The sequence below is a fragment of the Dipodomys spectabilis genome, unplaced genomic scaffold (assembly GCF_019054845.1).
Source record: "Dipodomys spectabilis isolate Male_0828 unplaced genomic scaffold, ASM1905484v1 ptg000157l, whole genome shotgun sequence".
NCBI classification, from domain to species: Eukaryota; Metazoa; Chordata; class Mammalia; order Rodentia; family Heteromyidae; genus Dipodomys; species Dipodomys spectabilis.
In genome coordinates this window covers 20,704,968-20,724,264 of record NW_024870834.1, presented here as the reverse complement: position 1 = coordinate 20,724,264, position 19,297 = coordinate 20,704,968, and the positions used below count along the sequence as shown (strand labels likewise).

Here is a 19,297-nt window from a genome sequence, read left to right as displayed (position 1 = left end):
TGTTGTGTATACATAGTGTTAGAGGAACAGCAAGGAGATAATAAGGCTACAAAATTCTCAGTGGTGAGAGGGTAAGAAGGTAGGATATAAGATTGAGAAGGGAGCCAAAATGTGTTATTGGTTGTTCATAGGCCATTGAACGTATTTAAGATAATAAATGGAAAATTGATGGAACATTCTAAAGAATAGGAATAGTCAGATCTAAAATTTAATAGGATCACTTTGTCTATCACATGTAAGGAAATCATAATGCAGGGTGTCAGTTAGGAAACAATTAAAGTAATCCAGATGAGAGGTGATAATAATGGCTTGGATAAGAATGAGCAATATAGATAGGTCAGAAATATGATCCACCTCTAACTCCAGTAGAGATCACATCTGTATAACAGAGAAAAAAAATCACTAAATGAGTAATTTTGCAATATCTACAGTAATTTTCCAAGCTCTATGCAAAGTGACAATATTCTGGATATACCTTAAGGGTGGAATTTGGTTAATGAATTCAAAGTGAAGGGTGATAAAAGTGAAGAGTGAGCTGGGAATGTGGCTTAGTGATAGAGTGCTTGCCTAGCATGCATGAAGCCCTGGGTTTAATTCCTTAGTACCACATAAACAGAAAAAGCAGCAAGTGATGCTGTGACTCAAGAGGTAGATTGCTAACTGTGAGCAAAAGAAGCTCAGGAACAAGTTGGGCATTGGTGGCTCACGCCTATAATCCTAGCTACTCAGATGGCTGAGATCTGAAAATTGCGGCTGGCTCCGTGAGACTCTTATCTCCAATAAACCACTAGAAAACCGGAAGTGGCGTTGTGGTTCCAGTGGTAGAGTGCTGGCCTTGCTTGAGGTAAAGAGCGCAGGGCCAATGCCCAAGCCCAGAGTTCAAGTCCCAAGACCGACAAAAAAAAAAAAAAAAAAAAAAGCAGCTCAGGGACAGTGCCCTGGCCCTGAATTCAAGCCCCAGGACTTGAAAAAAAAAAAAAAAAAAGTGAAGGGTGAAGGAAGATTTTAAGTGAACAATGAAGAAGATAGCCAGGTGCTGGTGGCTCAAGCCTGTAATCCTAGCTACTCAGGAGGCTGAGATCTGAGGTTCATGGTTCAAAGCCAGCCAGGACAGGAAAGTCTGTGAGACTCTTATCTCCAATTAACCACCAGAAAATGAAGTGGTGCTGTGGCTCAAGTTGTAAAGCACTCACCTTGAGCCAAAGAGCTCAGGAACAGGGCCCAGGCTGAGTTCAAGCCCCACAACTGACAAAAAAAAAGAAAAGAAAGAAAGAAAGAAAAAAGAGAGAAGGTAAACAAATTACGAGTTCAATTCAACCAGTTACATTTGAAGTTTATTTTTGAGATATATGACAATCTAAGTTTTTTAAATGTCTAGCACATAGACTAATACATATTACCTTCATCATGGAGCAGTTCTAATCCTCAAATCTATCTCTTCCCTCTGAGTCATCTATCAGATCAACCATGACAATCTTCTGGACACCTTCAGCCTGCCACCTCAACATCTCTAGTTCATAACGATAACAACCCCTCACTCTCCTGAAATTAATTCCTATACATCCTTTAGACCTCTCCTTAAATATTACTTGTTCAAAGTAGTTGTCCTTGACCAAATTCCTCCTCCAATTAAGTCAATTACTTCTATAATAAGCTCATAATAGCCTGTACTTCTCTCCTTAGTGCCTATCACACTTTTAGGTATGTATATATTTAATATCTCTCTTCTCCACAAGAATATAAACTGCAGGAGGGCAGAACCATTATATGTCATGTCAATGATTATTATATGCTTCAAATTGCTAATGTTACTTTGTTATAAGTTATCAATAGTATTGTTTAATAAAGTAAGACACATCCATTCTCAGTTATTATAAAGTAGCTTTTGGCAGGAAAAACAATAATAATGATTTTAAGCCAAATAAACAAAAAAAGCAATCCTTGTGTTCAGCAGCAGCCAAAACAGCAGACAAAAAGGAAATGCAGAGGTAAGCTTGACATTTTCCATTATGCTTTCCTCCTGGGACCACTAGCTGTAGACAAGAGCTTCTGGCAATCTCACAGGGCTGCACAGACAGAAATTGAGAGTTCATACCTATTAATACAGGTAGGATTTGATGGGTTAAAATTCCCAAAAACACAAAAAGTAATCACAGCAAAGTAAATCTCTAGACAATCTATACTGCTTTTGTCCTCAAGTTATTTAATTAATCCTAATCTGTATGGGGGCAAAAGGCAAAAAAATTAAGTAAACTGCCTATTTTGAAGCAAAAAAGTTAAGTAGAACTTTCTAGTTGTCTCATGGTACTAGGGGAAAAAAATTAAGAGATCAAGGTCTACAAAGAACGAACATTCCTGGCAAAACCCCCAGGATTCTGTTGGCTATCTCTAACAGACAACACTCTTTAAGAAAGTAGAAATTGGATTTCAACCAGCCCTTGAGAGGCCTAAAACAAAGCTTCAAGTCATCTTAAGCCTGTAAAGGATCAAGGTCATCTGCTTCTACTTTTAACTAGCAACAGAAGAAAATTAAACTCTCTCTAAAGAACAGTATCATTATTAAGAGCCTCTATCATTCCTTAAATACAAGGCCTAGCATTCATTTAAAAATATTACCAGGAAAGCTGGGAGGAAGGACCAAATTACTAAAAGCCAAGAGAAAAAACAGACAGTAGAAAAGGACCAAAAGAGGATCTAGACATGGTAATTATCAAGTACAGACTTTTAAAATAACAGTGATTAACATGCTCAATGAAACAGGTGACAAGAGGACAATTTTGCCAAAGAACTGGACTCTATTAAAACTAACAACAACAACAAAAAAGATTTAAGTTGGAATTATAGGACTAAAAATTACCTATTATATAATTACCAATATAACATGTCTTTAACAGTAGATTGGACAATAAATGACCTAGAAAATAGGTCAGTAGGAAATATTCAGATGAAACAGAGGAACAAAAAAGAGATTAAAAAGTCCTATATGTATGAGACACAGAGGACTTACAGATTTAACATAGTTAGAATTCCAAAAGAAAATGATTCAGGGCTGGGAAGGTGGCTTAGTGGTAGAGTGCTTGCCTTGCATGCATGAGGCCCTGGGTTCGATTCCTCAACACCACATATGCAAAAAGAGAAAAGCCAGAAGTGGCACTGTGGCTCAAAGTGGTAGAGCGCTAGCCTTGAGCTAAAGAGCTGAGGGACAGTGCCCAGGCCCAGAGGTCAGGCCCCACAACCGGAATCAAAAAAAATAAAAAAAAAGAAAAAAGAAAATGATTCAAAGAGTGAGGCAGAACTATAATATCAGAAAAAACTGATATCAAGTTATGGACCTCAAGCATCTTCACAAGCATCTTCAAAACAAAGAAAATACCTAAGTGCATTAGTCAAAACAAAAAATATTGCCTGTGTAACAAAACAATGGAGTTAAAATACAATAGAGTGATATATTTTAAGTGCTAAAACAAAATAACTGCAAACATGGAATTCTATGCCCAATGAAAATATCCTTCAAAAATATAAACAAAATAAAGAGTAGGACATTTACTACACTAAAAGAAAGGAGCTGTCTATAAGGAAAGAAAATAGTTCCAGATGTTAGCATGGGAAAGAATCAAGAACACTAGAAAAGGAAACCTGGGTAAAATTTAACAACCATAATTTTTAAAACTTGACAATAATAAACAGAAAGCAAAAAAGACAAGAAGGGAATAATAATTGGGATGGAAGAACTGTAAGCTCCAGAAAACAATAGTGGACTGTGCGTTAAGTATAACAGAATGAGGTGCCCTTTAGAACAATCCTATTCAACAGAACTTTCTGCAACAGTGAACATGTACATTTGTGTTGTTCAATATGATAGCTACCAGCTAGTGAATACTTGAAATGTGACTGGTTTGACTGAGGTACTAGTGTTTTAATTTTATGTGGTTAAAATTAATTTAAGCCCACATGTAGATAGTGGCTTTTTCTCCCCAATGGAACAGCTGTAAAACTTAGATGCTAGTGATGTTGAGAGTAATGAAAATTGTGTCATCAGTGAATTTGATAAAGTTAAAGCCTAAATTATTTCATTCTTGTTTCAATACCTATAAATTCTAAAGTACAGCATACTGAAAACAGTAGAATGAAAATTTTTAAAATTTTTTAAATTTTGTAATAAATAATTGTTTGCGCGGGCGCTGGTGGCTCACGCCTGTAATCCTAGCTACTCAGGAGGCTGAGATCTGAGGATCGCGGTTCAAAGCCAGCCCGGGCAGGAGAGACCGTGAGACTCCTATCTCCAATAAACCACCAAAAAACCGGAAGTGGTGCTGTAGCTCAAGTGGTAGAGCGCTCGCCTGGAGCTGAAGAGCTGAGGGACAGCGCCCAGGCCCAGAGTTCAAGCCCCACAACCGACCAAAAAAAAAAAAAAAATAATAATAATAAATAAATAAATAAATGTTTGTAAAATGCTGCCTGACAACCTTAACTAGTGGGCTTTTCTAAATTAATGAAAAAAAATAAATTAATACAAGGAATCTATGCTTTTTTTTTTAGTTTAAAATGCTTTAAGAAAATGCATTTTAGAGACTTCCTATTGCACCAGATGCATATCTTTTCATCAAATTGATTATAAGCAATGAAATATTCATTTGCTGAATAACTTAATTCCTTGCAGCAGTTCAGTATCCTTTCTCATCTTCTCTTCTACCCCCACCCATTTACCACCAGAGAAATTGATGCAATGCTGCTACAATTCCAGATTTTTTTTTAACTCATCAGCATTAAGTAGGTCAGTTTTCTGCTCTAGTGGGTGTTTTGGCAATAGACTCTCTTACTGGAATATAGTGGCTACTCTGCCTGGTAAGCACATACCACAAAGCAACAAAGATTTTGAATAACTTTCTTAAGCTGCCTGATCTCCAAGAGAAAATCCTTCAGAGTCAACTGAAAACTACCAGGAAATTCTCATAGAAAAACAACACAAAAGAAAAAAATATTTGGATTCAAATTCTGTTCTAAGTAGTGAAGTATAAATACATCTAAAAACTTCAGTATCTATTACAAAGATTTTGCTGAAGATTTGCTAAGTACTCAGTCTAATTCTAGTCAGCGAGACGTAAGAAATTAAAAGAAAGATAAAAAAAATCTACATAAGGTATTGTATTAAGGATCCTAATAGACAAGACTTGACCACTAAACTAAAATTCAGGAAAACTTCTTCCTGGTGATAAAATACTTTATTGTATTATTTATATTTTGTGATGGTACTAGGCCTTGAGTTCAGGGCCTGGGTGCTCTTTCCTAGCCTTTTCACTCACGGCTGATGCTCCACAACTTGAGCCACAGCTCCACTTTTGGCTTTTTGCTGGTTAAATTGGAGATGAGTCTCACAGACTTACCTGTCTGAGCTGGCCTTGAGCCACTATCCTCAGATACCAGCCTCCTGATATGTAGGTCACTAGGAACTACATAAAAATAATTATTCATATTACTATAAAATATACTGACATCTATTATGCCATTGTATTCAGTGTTACAAGAAGATCGACAGAAATACAGGAATTTTCAATATACTATAAATTGCAGAAAAAACCAGAAATATGCTTACCCTCATCTTTACTTATGAGTTAAAATAAATAAGCTGAGCATAGTAGGGCACACCTGTAACTACAGCACTTAGAAAGCTAAAGCAAAAGGATCAAATGTTCAAGACCAGCAGGAGGGCTGGGAATGTGACTTAACGGCAGAGTGCTTACCTAGCATGCATGAAACCCTGAGTTCAATTCCTCAGTACCACATAAACAGAAAAGGCCAGAATGGCACTGTGGCTCAAGTGGTGGAGTGCTGGCCTTGAGCAAAAGAAGCTTAAGGACAGTGCCCAGGCCCTGAGTTCAAGTCCCAGGATGGCAAAAAAAAAAAAAAAAAAAAAGGAAGAAAGAAAAAAGGGAAAAAAAGAAAAGGCCAGCCTGAGCTACATACTGAGACCCTGCCTCCATTAAAAGAAGGAAGGAAATAGGGAGGGAGGGAAAGAGGGAAGGATAAGGAAGCTAAGAACAAAAAAAATGCACTACTACATTTTTCATTTTCTTAAAATAGTTAATATTCCCAGCCAAGAAGCTAGTGACTCTATTCTGCACTGTTAGAAACCCCCAAAAGTAAGGAAAACAAAAAAATTTCACGCACAATTTTTTTTTCTTTATGTTGTTGTTGTTCATGGGGGTTGAACCCTGGGCCTGGGTGCTGTTCCTAGCTCTTCAGCTCAAAGCTAGTGCTCTAGCACTTGAGCCATAGTCCCACTTTCAGTTTTCTGGTGGTTTATTGGAGATTAAAGTCTCATGGCCTTTCCGGCCCAGGCTGGCTTTGAACCTCGATCCTCAGATTGCAGCCTCCTGAGTAGGTAGGATTATAGATGTGAGCCACCAGCGCCCGGCCCTGTGAGACTCTTATCTCCAATTAACCACTCAAAAACTGAAAAGATCTGTGGCTCAACTGGTATAGAGTGCTAGCCTTGAGCACAAAGAGGCTCAGAGACAGTGCCCAAGCCCTGAGTTCAAGTCCTACAACTGACAAAAAAAAAAGAAAAAGAAAAAAGTTCCAATTCTTTTTATTTTGTTTTTAATTTGAATGTACTTATTCTTTAACAAAATGTCAGCAAGTTAGCTGAAACCATTAAGAAACTGAGATAGAGATAATTTTCAAGAACAAAACCACCAAGAGATATGAGAGGGTTTTTTCCATTTATATTTAAAACACTACAATATAACAGTTTAGATATTTTGCCACATGCCTTTTATCTGTGATTACTTCAATACTAATTTATTCCACTGAGTTTAGTTTGGTTTTTGTTTTTTTTTGTCGGTCGTGGGGCTTGAACTCTGGGCTTGGGCCCTGTCCCTGTGCTCTTCAGCTCAAGGCGAGCGCTCTACTGTTTGCGCCACAGCGCCACTTCCGGTTTTCTAGTGGTTTTATTGGAGATAAGAGTCTCACAGCCTTTGCTGCTCGGGCTGGCTTTGAACCAAGATCCTCAGATCTCAGCCTCCCGAGTAGCTAGGATTACAGGCGTGAGACACCAGCACCCGGCTTGAATTTAGTTTTAATCTGAAAAGTCTCAGACAACTTTGTGAGACCTCAATCATTCTGGAACTAATAATAGCCCATTAAGAGAATAGGTTCAAATTGACACATGGAGGAAGGAGGCTCCAAAATCAATTCTGTTTTTCCTATCAATAAAAGAACCCTCCATCCTAGTAGGGGGTGGGGGGAAGAAAAGCTTTCTTAAAGACAACAATCTAAAGCTGGGTGTGGTAGCTCATGCCTGTAATCCTAGTTACTCAGAAGGCTGAGATCTGAGGATCTTGGTTCAAAGCCAGCCTGGGCAGGAAAAACTGTGAGACTCTTATCTCCAACAAACCACCAGAAAACAGGACGTGGCACTGTGGCTAAAGTGGTAGAGTGCTAGCCTTGAGCTGAAGAGCTGAGGGACAGTGCTCAGGCCCAGAGTTCAAGCCCCACGACTGACAAAACAAAACAAAACAAAAAAGACAACAATCTACTAGACTAACATTTCTATTCTCCAATATTTCTACTTGTTCGCTGTTCTAGCTCTCCATTATTATTCTATCACTTTTTCCTTCAATACTAGTATTCTCCTATCTATCTCTCAAAATACATTCTTCTGTTAATTCTTAAAACTCTTTTTAAATCCTCCTTAATCTTCTTAATTAACTTCTTTCAGAGAGGAGTGGAATTCAAAGGCATTTTTGTTGTTTTGAAAAATAAGATTATGTGCCTGGCACTGGTAGCTCATGCCTGCAATCCTTGTTACTCAGGAGGCTGAGATATGATGATCACAGTTAGAAGCCAGCCTGGGCAGGCTTAATTACCAAAAAGCCAAAAGTAAAGCAGTGGCTCAGGTGGTAGAGCACTAGCCTTGAGCAAAAAAGCTCAAGGACAGCACCCAGACCCTGAGTTCAAGCCTCAGAACCAGCATAAAAAGACTAAAGGATAAGAGCCATCAAATATAACACTTCACAGTCTACATATATCCTTTTCTTAATAGTTATTGGCTCTGTATCATAATATCATAGTGGACAGTTAGTAGGAGAGTTACAGCTACAAGGCAGTTACACCAGAGCAAGTAGAATATTAGACTTCAAGTCAGAATGCCTGTACCTCAAACTTGACTACCACTTTCAAACTGTTTGATCTTCTACATGTCATACTTCATTGACCTTTGTTTCATATTTGTTTTTCATTTTATATGGTGGGCAAAAGCTTACATTATGGATACATACATAAAAATGACTTAAAAAATCATACAATCAGGAATCTTGAATTCTTATTTCCTACATGTGAGGCAGTAAATGTTTCTCTTTTTCTGCTTCTCCTTATTTTATGTTTGCGATGCAAAAAATAAATCCTTGATAAAACTTTAAAAAGTACAATTTAATAGTCACTGTTTAAAACTGGATGAGAGGGGAGAATATTTAAGTAAATTGTGTGCACCTATGAAAAAGACATTTAAATCTGTAAGAAGGGGGTTAGATGAGAATAGGGGAGATGAGACAGAGTAACAGAGAGTATGAATATGATCCAAATACATTGTACAGAATGTGGAAATACCACAATGAAAACCTCACTTTGTTCAATTGTACAATGCCAATATAAATTATTTTCTAAAATAAAGTGAAATGGAACCATAAAGCTGAGCTGAATAGTGAACTTCTATAATTTGGGCATTCAGAAGGCTGAAGCCAGCCTGAACTACAGAGTAAGACTCTAGCCAAAAAAATATTTTTTTAATAAAAATAAATAAAACAAAAAAGTGCAAATCTTGAAGGTTAATATCAGAAATACCTGGAAATATCCATTATGTACAATGAGAACCATTAACAAAATATGTAAGATTAAAAATTTAGAGATCATGGTAGAAAGAGATCTCATAATGTCAGGTGGTTCACGCCTGTAACTAGCCATTCAGGAGGCTGAGATCTGAGGATCATGGTTCAAAGCCAGCCCAGACAGGAAAGTCTGTGAGACTCTTATCTCCAATATACCACTAGAAAACAAGAAGTGGTGTTGTTAGTCGCTGGGGCTGAACTCTGGGCTTGGGCGCTGTCCCTCTGCTCTTCAGCTCAAGGCTAGCACTCTACCATTTGAGCCACAACACCACTTCTGGCTTTTCTGCTTATGTGGTGCTGAGGAATCAAACCCAGGGCTTCATGCATGCAAAGCAAGCACTCTACCACTGGGCCACCTTCCCAGCCCTAGAGTCCAGTTTTTACAGCAAAATTTTTCAATTGAAAAAAAAATTTTCTATCAACAATAGCTCTGTTATCATAAGTACAGTAAATCTCATACAGTCTTAAGGTAAATTCAATAACTGACTCTAAGACTTCCAAACTACAGGATAGCTAAAACTATCAAGGGCTGGGGATGTAGTAGTGTTCAAGTAATATATTTGATCCTCTGGGTTCTACTCCTAACACCATACAAAACAAACAAAAAGCAAGACTTGATGCCTTTTATGGAGCATCTGTGAAATGTTACACTAAATATAATTTCTCTAAGGCTAATGATTCTAAAAGATAAGTACTAGTTTAGTAAGTTATTGGACGAATTCATTAATCTTCACCAAATTATGAGTGTAGTACAACTAGGATTCCAATTTAATCTACTGTGTAGGCTAGTCTCTTTCGTTCTATCACAGTATCTATTCACTAGATAACCATACAAACAGAAGAGGAAATAGAAACTCGTAAGTTCAATAACTTGCCCAAGGTTCCAAAGTTCAAGCCAACTTTTACCTTGCATTACCAAAAGCTCACTTTCACAACTAAACTTAAAATTCTCTGTATTATTTTTTAGTTTGTTTTCTACAATACCTACGCAGAATATTAATATGCAATTATAAAGTACCTATAAAAGCTAATTAATGATAGCACCTGTAATCCCAGCTATTCAGGAGGCTGAGATCTGAGGACTGCAGTTTGAAGCCAGCCTAAGTAGAAAAGCTTATGAGAATCAGGTGCTAATGGCTCACACCTATAATTCTAGATATTTAGGAGACTGAGATCTGAGGATCATGGTTCAAAGCCACCTCGGGCAGGAAAATCCATGGGACTTTTTATTTTTATCTCCAATTAACAATCAGAAAACTGAAAGTGGAGCTGTGGTTCAAAGTGCTACCCCTGAATGAAAGAGCTCAGGGACAGTGCCCAGGCCCTGAGTTCAAGTTCCATAACTGACAAAAAAAAAAAATTCATGAGACTCCTATCTCCAAAAACCAGTAAAAAGTTGGAAGTAGAGGTATAGCTCAAGTGGAAGAGCAGCAGCATTGAGTGAAATAAGCCAACTGAGTGTGTGAGACCTTAAATTCAAGCTGCAGTACTGAAATTTAAAAAAAAAAGTAATAATAAAAAGCATCTAAAAACTGAACATCGCACTAAAGTAAAATGCTTACAACTTAGAGGTTTTCTGGTTTGGGTGCTAGAGTTTGAACTAAAGGACTTGCACTTGTTGTACAAGTGCTCTACCACTTGAGCCAGGCCTTCAGATCTACAATCTAGAAGTTCAATGACAACACTCATGTAATTGTCACAAATGTTATTAACTAGTTATCCAAAATTATTCCCTGTGTTGGGAGTGTTATGGTTCAAGTTCAAATGAGTAGAGAATTGGGCTAGTAAGTACGAGACCCAGTTCAAAATCCTCAGTATTGCCAAAATGTCATTCTCAAATCTACCTCCTTGCCGCTCACTACAGAAATCCAAAAGTCTAGAGGTAACCATATGACCCAATGGTGGCCCATAATGCATTAAATGGATCAGATTTTCTGGAAGCACTAGTAGGAAAACTTTTGCTTAGCATCCTTTTGCCTTGCTCCTTGACTCTAGCAGAAAGCTAGATTCACCTTGTTAGTACCATGAACACTAAGAAAACTACAAACAAGCTGAGCCACAGAAGCAACAAAAGGTATTATAAAGAGGGATTAAAATTACATGAGTCAAGTAATGAGTACATTTCCTTGTTTATAAATGCAAAAAACTGAAATGTGGATTCCTATGAAAAGCTACAGATGTTCGGCCTCACAGGCCTGTTACAACTGAATGTTCAAGGTGGGAAGCTGTTTCATTACATGTTTCCTAAAGCTTGAGGTGTGACACTTATGAACAAAGATAAAGAACTACTACTATGCTGATGTAATCTATATGAAAAATATGAAAAATAAAAAAAAATGCAAAAAATTGGCTGCGAAATTGGCTCGGTGGTAGTGTTTGTCTCGCATGCATGAGGCCCTGGGTTCCATTCCTCAGTACTACATAAGCAGAAAAAAGCCGGAAGTGGCGCTGTGGCTTAAAGTGGTAGAGCGCTTGCCTTGAGCTGAGGAGCTGAGGGACAGTGCCCAGGCCCAGAGTTCAGCCCCCACAACCAACAAAAATAAATACATACATACATACATACATGCAAAAAATAACAAAAATAAAAGTAAAATAACAACAGCTTATGGCTGGGATATAACTCAATGGTAAAGTACAGGAAAAAAAGAGGCACTAGATTTATCCCCAACAACACAACAAAGCAAAACAAATCCCAGCTTTCTCAATTTTTATACCTTTTGAGAAAAATCAGTCAGTTCTAATCATTTACAATTGAGAGTAAGCAAACTTCTAAAATTTCTTTTTCCATTATAGAATATCTCCCTTTGAGGAAATGCAAATGAAAACAACACTGAGATACCATCTACCCCAGTCATAATGGCCCACATCCTAAATTCAGCCAATGACAAATGCTGGAGGGGATGCAGAGAAAGAGGAATGAATGAATACTAATACAACCACTTTGGAAAGCAGTCTGGAGGTGTTTCAGAAGGCTAAATATAGAATTCCCTTATGATCCAGCCGTACCACTCCTAGGCATCTACCCTGAACAACAGAAACCAGGATACAAGGATACATGCACCTCCATGTTTATTGCAACACTGTTCACAATAGCCAAGATATGGAAACAACCCAGATGCCCCACTACTGATGAGTGGATCCAAAAATTGTATATCTGTATACAATGGAATATTATGCAGCCATTAGAAATGACAAAATAATGACATTTGCAGGGAAATGGATGGAACTAGAGCAAATCATTTTGAGTGAGGTAAGCCAAGAACAGAGACAAATGGCACATGGTCTCCCTGATATGTGGATGCTAAAGCCAAAATGCAAGGAGATATGACAAAGTAAACCACTCATTTTGTTGTATCATTGCTAAATGACTTCATGTTTTTGACCATATATGCATGCAATAGAGGGAAGCTAGGAGGAGGACGCAGAATAAGTGGGAAACGGAATAACATACAACAAAGGGGCCCATCAGCTGCACTGGACATAGATGAAAAAGAACTAAGCAACCCAAAGACAGCAATGGGAAGGGAAGAATGAGAGGGAAAGAGGCACAGCTTATACTAAGCAAAAGGAAAGAAATGTAAACATTATCTGATGTGGAAGAAATCATTGTATTGTCAAAGCTCATAGAATTCACAAACTTTATAGACCATGATAATGACAATTTGCCTTGTGAAGGTTACAATGTGTTTGTGACTTTAAGTATCACTATTCCACAATACCATGAAATATGTGAAATTTATGTAATCATCTAGTCTCAATTTAAAAAAAAAGAAAAGTGAGAGAAGGGATGGGTTAGGAGCGATGGGTGATAATGTTGTCAGATACCTTGTATTCATATACTGGGAACTTCTTTGTACAACTACTTAAAGATAATAATAAAAAATATTTTTTTTAAAAAAAAGAATATCTCCTTTTGAGTATTGGAGAAATAGTGCTGAGTCAAGTCAGTTGAATTAGACTCACTGACTGAAATCACTTAGAAATGGAAAAACATCTAGACAGCCAGAAAATTTTCTGAGTCTAAGAAATGAGATGGTCTTTAAAGTTTTTAAATTGAGGGCTGGGAAGGTGGCTCAGTGGTAGAGCGCTTGCCTTGCATGCCTGAGGCCCTGGGTTCCATTCCTCAGCACCACATAAGCAAAAAGAAAAAAGCCGGAAGTGACACTGTGGCTCAAGTGGCAGAGCGCTAGCCTTGAGCTGAAGAGCTGAGGTTTTTTTCCCCTTTTTTTTTTTCTTGTTTGTTCATTTATCTGTCTTTGGGTAAAATACAGAAATGGAGGGACAAAGAGTAAACAAATGCAGCAGTGGTACTCACTAGATACTATGTTGAAAATGAACATACACAAATTGTGGGTGAGGATAAGAGGGAAAAACTGGGAGAAAGGAAAGAGTTGATATTGTCCAAAAAGAAATGTACTCATATATATAATTATATATATATATATATATATATATAACATATAACTATAACCCCTCTGTTACCTTTATAATAACAAAAAAAAATTTTTTTAAGAAAGCAAAAACAGACCAAACTTGAGGTACATCGTTATTAAAATGACATCAGGTTTTTGGTTTTGTTTTTTTTTTTTTAATTGTTTTTTATTGTGAAAATACTGTACAGAGGGTTTACAGTTACATGAGCAAGGTAATGGGTACATTTCTTATCCAGAATTGTTGTCTCCTCCTTTGTTTTTCCCCTACTGGTTTTGTTTTTTTGTTGGTTGGTTATGGGGTCTGAACTCTGGGCCTGGGCACTGTCCCTGGGCTCTTTGGCTGAAGGCTAGCACTCGACCACTTGAGCCACAGCACCACTGCCATTTTTCTGGTGGTTAATTGGAGATAAGGGTCTCATGGACTTTCCTGCCCAGGCTGGCTTTGAACCTGGATCCTCATCACCACCTCCTAAGTAGCTAGGATTATAGATGTGAACCACCGGCACCCAGCTTGACACCAGTTTTTCAAATTTAAATTGGAAACTAATTTCCCAAATTATTAAAACAAAGAGAAGAAAATCCAAGTAGACTTTAAATTGTTTGTTTAAATTGTTTGATTGGTGTCAATACAGGGTCTTGAACCAGGAGCCTCCAGCCCTCTCCCCTTGGCTTTTTCCACTCAACATTGGTTCTCAACTCCTTGAGCTATAGCTCTACTTCCACATTTTTGCTAGTTAACTGTAGATAAGAGTGTTTTAGATTTGTCTGCCTGGGTTGGCTTTGAGCCTAGTCCTCAGATCTCAGCCTGTATAGCTAGGATTACAGGTAGAACTACCAGCACCCAGCTTTGTATTATTTTTAAGACGAAGACTATAAATAGCATGTGTAATATGTGAAAAAGAAGAATATAGGAAATCATGGCATGAATCCAATAAGAGTATGATTCTGAAAGTAAGATTCCAGTATTAGTCTGGATTCTCCACAGGGACAAAAACAATCAGATATATTTAATTTTACCTATAGTTATAAAAAAAAAAGATTTATGGGCTGGGAATATGGCTTAGTGGTAGAGTGCTTGCCTAGCATGCATGAAGCCCAGGGTTCCTCAGGAACCACATAAGCAGAAAAAGCCCGAAGTGGCACTGTGGCTCAAGTGGTAGAGTGCTAGCCTTGAGCAAAAGAAGCTCAGGGATGGTATCCAGTCCTGGGGCTTGAGTTAAAAAAAAATTATTAGATTAGTTTACACTATTACAGGCTGGATAATCCAACAATGGCTACCTGCACACTGGAGAATCATTAGTAGCTCAGTCCACAAATCTGGGAGCCTCTAAATAAAGGAGACTAATCAATGATGCAGCCCCAGTCTAAGGCTGAAGACCTAGAAACTCTCTGGAGAGTCATTCATGGGAATTCAAATTGAAAGCTGAAGAAGCTGGAGTCTGATGACCATGGACTATGGCAACAACAATAAACAGTTTTGCTTGGGAAGAATGAAGCCTGTACCTACTGGCTAGCTACCTTCTTTTTGAGTAGTGTGCACATCCGCACATGCGCGCACGCACACACGCACACACACACAGCACAAGCAATACAGACCATGCCAGGTTATATTTTTCAAAGATGGCTACAACAGTAGATTCCATCTCTGTGCTCATCTTACAATGTGACATTGATAACCTTCCCTTCAAATGGATCTTGAATTTAGGGTCTCCAGCTCTGCCACTTCCTCCTCCCAATTAGGATGGACTTTTATAATTACTTCAACCAACAGAATAAAATAACATTATGTGACTTCTAAAACTAAGTCAGATAAGTTGTGCACCTTTGCCTTCTTCTTCTCAGATGTTCTCTCTTGGAATCCAGCCACCATGCTGTGAGAAAACCAAGCAACGACGAGAAGAGGTGTAGTGTATGTATTCTGGCCAACAGCCCAAGCTGATGTCTCAGCCAACAGCCGGCATTAGCCACAGACACAGGAGTGAGCAAGCCTTCAAATGATTCCATTTTCAGCCACTGAGTCACTCTCATCATTCCAGCTACCCCACCACATGCCACATGTTAATAGAAAAGCATCCCAACCATTGTTAACATTCTGACACAGTTAAGAAGTTACATTTTTAAAGACAGTGAACTATTTTTCATCTAACCAAGAAAGAAGAACTTTCTTAGTTCAAAATCTACTTTTCTCATTTTCTACTGTCTCTCACTTACCTGTCCTAAGTGAGGCGTCTGAGGATTGCTGCCCCACTAATATTCCGATCTATGGATGTGTATCAAGATCTTGGGTTACAACAGCAGATGAACTGGCAGTCTTCCCTGGAAGTTATTGTAGCAGCCTCAAATCTGAAATTTTCAAGGCAAGGAAATCCTAAATACAGATACTTCTTTTCAATTTCAATATTTATAGTTCTACCTCTAGATGAATGGAGACTGAAGGTGTCTTCTAAGGTACTCAGAAATACACAGGTTTCACTAAAAATGGAATTAAGTCATATAAATTCAAGTTCCGGCTCTACTTTTTTCCTTTTTTCCTTTTTTTTTCATTTTGAGACAGGATCATGTTATGTATACAGGCTGGCTTTGAACTTTTGATTCTCCTACCTCAGTTTCCCAAGTGTTGGGCTTACAGGCATGTACCACCACACCCATCTTTTTTGACGCTACTGGAAGTTGAACTCAGGATTTTATTACATCAGCTCTGTTTGCTTGCTTGGCTGACACCCTACCACTTTAGCCAAGTCTCTAGCTGTGGTTTTTGCTGGTTATTTTAGAGATAAATTTTATTTATATTTTAGAGATAAATTCTAGTCAACTTTTCTACCTGTGCTGGCACCAAACCATGAACCTCTTAGATCTCAGCCTCCCAAATAGGTAGAAGTACATGTATAAGCCACAAGTGCCCAGTTTTGTTTTTCAAGAACTACAGAATCTTTTTGTGCCTAATTTTGTACCTAACTCATCATATGAAAATTTGAGGAGGCAGGATCAAAATTTTGGGCTGAGTTTGGCTTCAGACTCAGTTATCATTCTGTCTTAAGAACTTTTGAGGGGCTGGGAAGGTGGCTCAGTGGTTGAGTGCTTGTCTTGCATGCCTGAGGCCCTGGGTTCCATTCCTCAGCACCACATAAGCAAAAAGAAAAAAGCTGGAAGTGGTGCTGTGGCTCAAGTGGTAGAGCGCTAGCCTTGAGCTGAAGAGCTGAGGGACAGCGCTCAGGCCCAGAATTCAGGCCCCACGACCGGACCCCCCAAAAAAAAGAACTTTTGATATATCCCTGGGCTCAGTTTCATCATCTCTAGAAGGAAACGAGATAATGGTCCTTGAAATCCAATCCCTAAAGAGGTACCAGACTTGACAAAATGATGTGCATAAAGTTACCAATCACATTTACTACAAAATTGTCCTTCCATCTTTTGAGATGTGGCAGACAGAAGTGGTTTCTAGATATCTATGTAAGCATCTTAAATTCTTTTTAGAAATTCTAGTATCTATATATGAATTCTGAAAGTCCTGCTAGTTCTAATATGCTACAATAATCACTTGCTGCTCAACTAAAAATTATTAGATATCTAATATGTGACAGGTATTCTACTAGGTGATGGGGGTAGAAAAAAGAATTAGTCTCTACTGTATTAAAGCTGCCAATCAAATGCAGAAACAGATCGGAAACTTTCAATGCAATATAATGGGTAAGGTTTTCTATTAGAGATTATGATCTGTTGACATAAGGGAAAAAAGAATGACAGCAAGGGGGCAGTTGGGAACTTAACTCAGTGGAAGAGCACTTGCTTGGCAAGTGCAAGACTCCTGAGTTCAGTCTTTCGCTCTGAAAAAGAAAAAACAAGAATGATAGCTAGAATTTCAAATTTTAGTAGGGTCACCTCTATGGGGCTCAGAGGTTAAGTGCCTAATATGCACAAACAAACCACGAGCACTACAAAATAAAATAAAATTTCTAAGATGTTGAAGTGAGTTTTGTAGTTACAGCTTTCTTTTTAACCATTTTTTTTTTTGGGGGGGGGGGGGTCCGGTTGTGGGGCCTGAACTCTGGGCCTGGGCGCTGTCCCTCAGCTCTTCAGCACAAGGCTAGCACTCTACCACTTGAGCCACAGCGCCACTTCTGGCTTTTTCTGCTTATGTGGTGCTGAGGAATCGAACCCAGGGCCTCATGCATGCAAGGCAAGCACTACCACTGAGCCACCTTCCCAGCCCTTCATATTCTAATTTTGCCACTAGAAAACTGAGGCACAGAATTCAAATGACTTGAAAACTGAAAAAGTACTATACACTAGTTTAAAAGTAACATTTTAAATATTCAAAATTTAATAAAGATTTAAAATAAGAATAGGGATTGAATGAGGAAAAATGGGAGAGAACAATGAAAGTGGTGTCATTGATCAAGATGCACTGTACTCATAACCTTACATATGGAATTGTAACTTCTTTGTACGGCCACTTAATAATTTTTTAAGATTCAAAATAAAAATTAAAGATTTAAAAAGTAAATCAGGCTGCCTGACTATTTAGTCCTCTTTTTAAAAATTAACTTTATAACTTTTAAGTCTTTTTTTGTTATTGTTGGTCGTGGGGCTCAAGCCCCAACTCTAGGCTTGGGCTTTGTCCCTGCGCTCTTCAGCTCAAGGTGAGCGCTCTACCACTTGAGCCACAGCGCCAATTACTGAATAATTTTTAAAAATCAGATTTTACCATAGTAGGAAAATTTGCTCCAAATAGCAAATAGTCCTTCCTTCCTTTCTTCCTTCCTTCCTTCCTTCCTTCTTTCCTTCCTTCCTTCCCCTCTCTCTCTCTTCCTTCCTTACTTCCTTTCTTTCTCTCCCTCTCTCCCTCCCTTCCTCCCTTTCTCTCTTCCTCTCTTTCTCTCTCTCTCCCTTCCTTCCTTCCTTTCTTCCTTCCTTCCTTTCTTTCTTTCTTTCTTTCTTCCTTTCTTTCTTTCCTGTCCTAGGACTTGAACTCAGGGTCTGGGCACTGTCCCTGAGCTTCTTTCTCTCAAAGCTAGCACTCTACTACTTGAGCCTCAGTGCCACTTCTGGCTTTTTCTATCTATGTGGTACTGAGTACTGAGGAATCAAACCCAGGGCTCCATGCATGTTAGGCAAGCACTCTACCACTAAATAATTTTCTTTTCTAAAATTAATACAAAAAGTTCTTTCATTATTTTATTATTTGTGCTAAACACAAATGCATGATATACTCTTTACCCTCAAGATTCCTGTGTGGTGTCATAGTATTTTATTCACTCCTTAGCTCAGTGGTAGAGTGCTTAACTAAGATCAGTGAGACTCTGGGTTCCATCCCCAAGTATCACACGGTAATTTTGCTGTGTTACAGGTAATTAGCTAAAGGTTTATCTGCAATTTTTTTCTCATTTACTCTTTTGTTTAACATTGGGCATGCAGTTTTCCCAGGGCTTGAACTCAGGGCCTGAGGAGGGGCAGGGCGGGGAGCTCTCCTTTAGTTTTTTTGCTCAAGGCTAGCACTCTGTCACTAGAGCCACAGCTCCACAGGCAGCTTTTTGTGCTTAACTGGAGGTTAAGTCTCTTACAAACATTTCTGTCCAGCCTGGCTTTGAACCACGATCGTCAGATCTCAGCCTCTTGAGTAGCTATAATTATAGACATGAGTAACAGGCACCCAGCTACTTGCTACTTGCTCCTTTTTTTTATTTTTATTATTTCATTATGCTTTATCAGGGTTTGAATTCAGGGCTTTGCATATGTTAGGCAGGCACTCTACCACCTGAGCCACATCCATGCCTTTATTTACTTTTAATTCTACATATTACTACCTTGATTTTTCAGACTATATCTGACAGTGGCTAAGTGCCTAACATGTACAAACCATATATGGTCTTAAAAGGAAAAACCAGTTAAAAACTGAGAGGCATAAAAACTTGTTTTTCATAGTTATCTACTTTCAGAAATGGTATTTTTAAGAACAGAATTAACAGCTGGATTTCATTT

At 38.3% G+C, this 19,297-nt stretch overlaps 1 protein-coding gene across 8 annotated transcripts in view; it reads right to left on the bottom strand.

Annotated features, from left to right (window-relative positions):
* Numb (NUMB endocytic adaptor protein) overlaps positions 1–19,297 on the bottom strand; it is a 132,043-nt gene that overhangs the window by 86,597 nt on the left and 26,149 nt on the right. For 7 of the 8 annotated variants that reach the window (XM_042692802.1, XM_042692808.1, XM_042692805.1 and 4 more), the window contains exon 2: positions 15,530–15,661. The exons of the other annotated variant lie outside the window; for it this stretch is intronic. The gene's annotated coding sequence lies outside the window, so the exon portion shown is untranslated. The remainder of the gene's footprint in view (positions 1–15,529; positions 15,662–19,297) is intronic. 8 annotated transcript variants of the gene reach the window in all.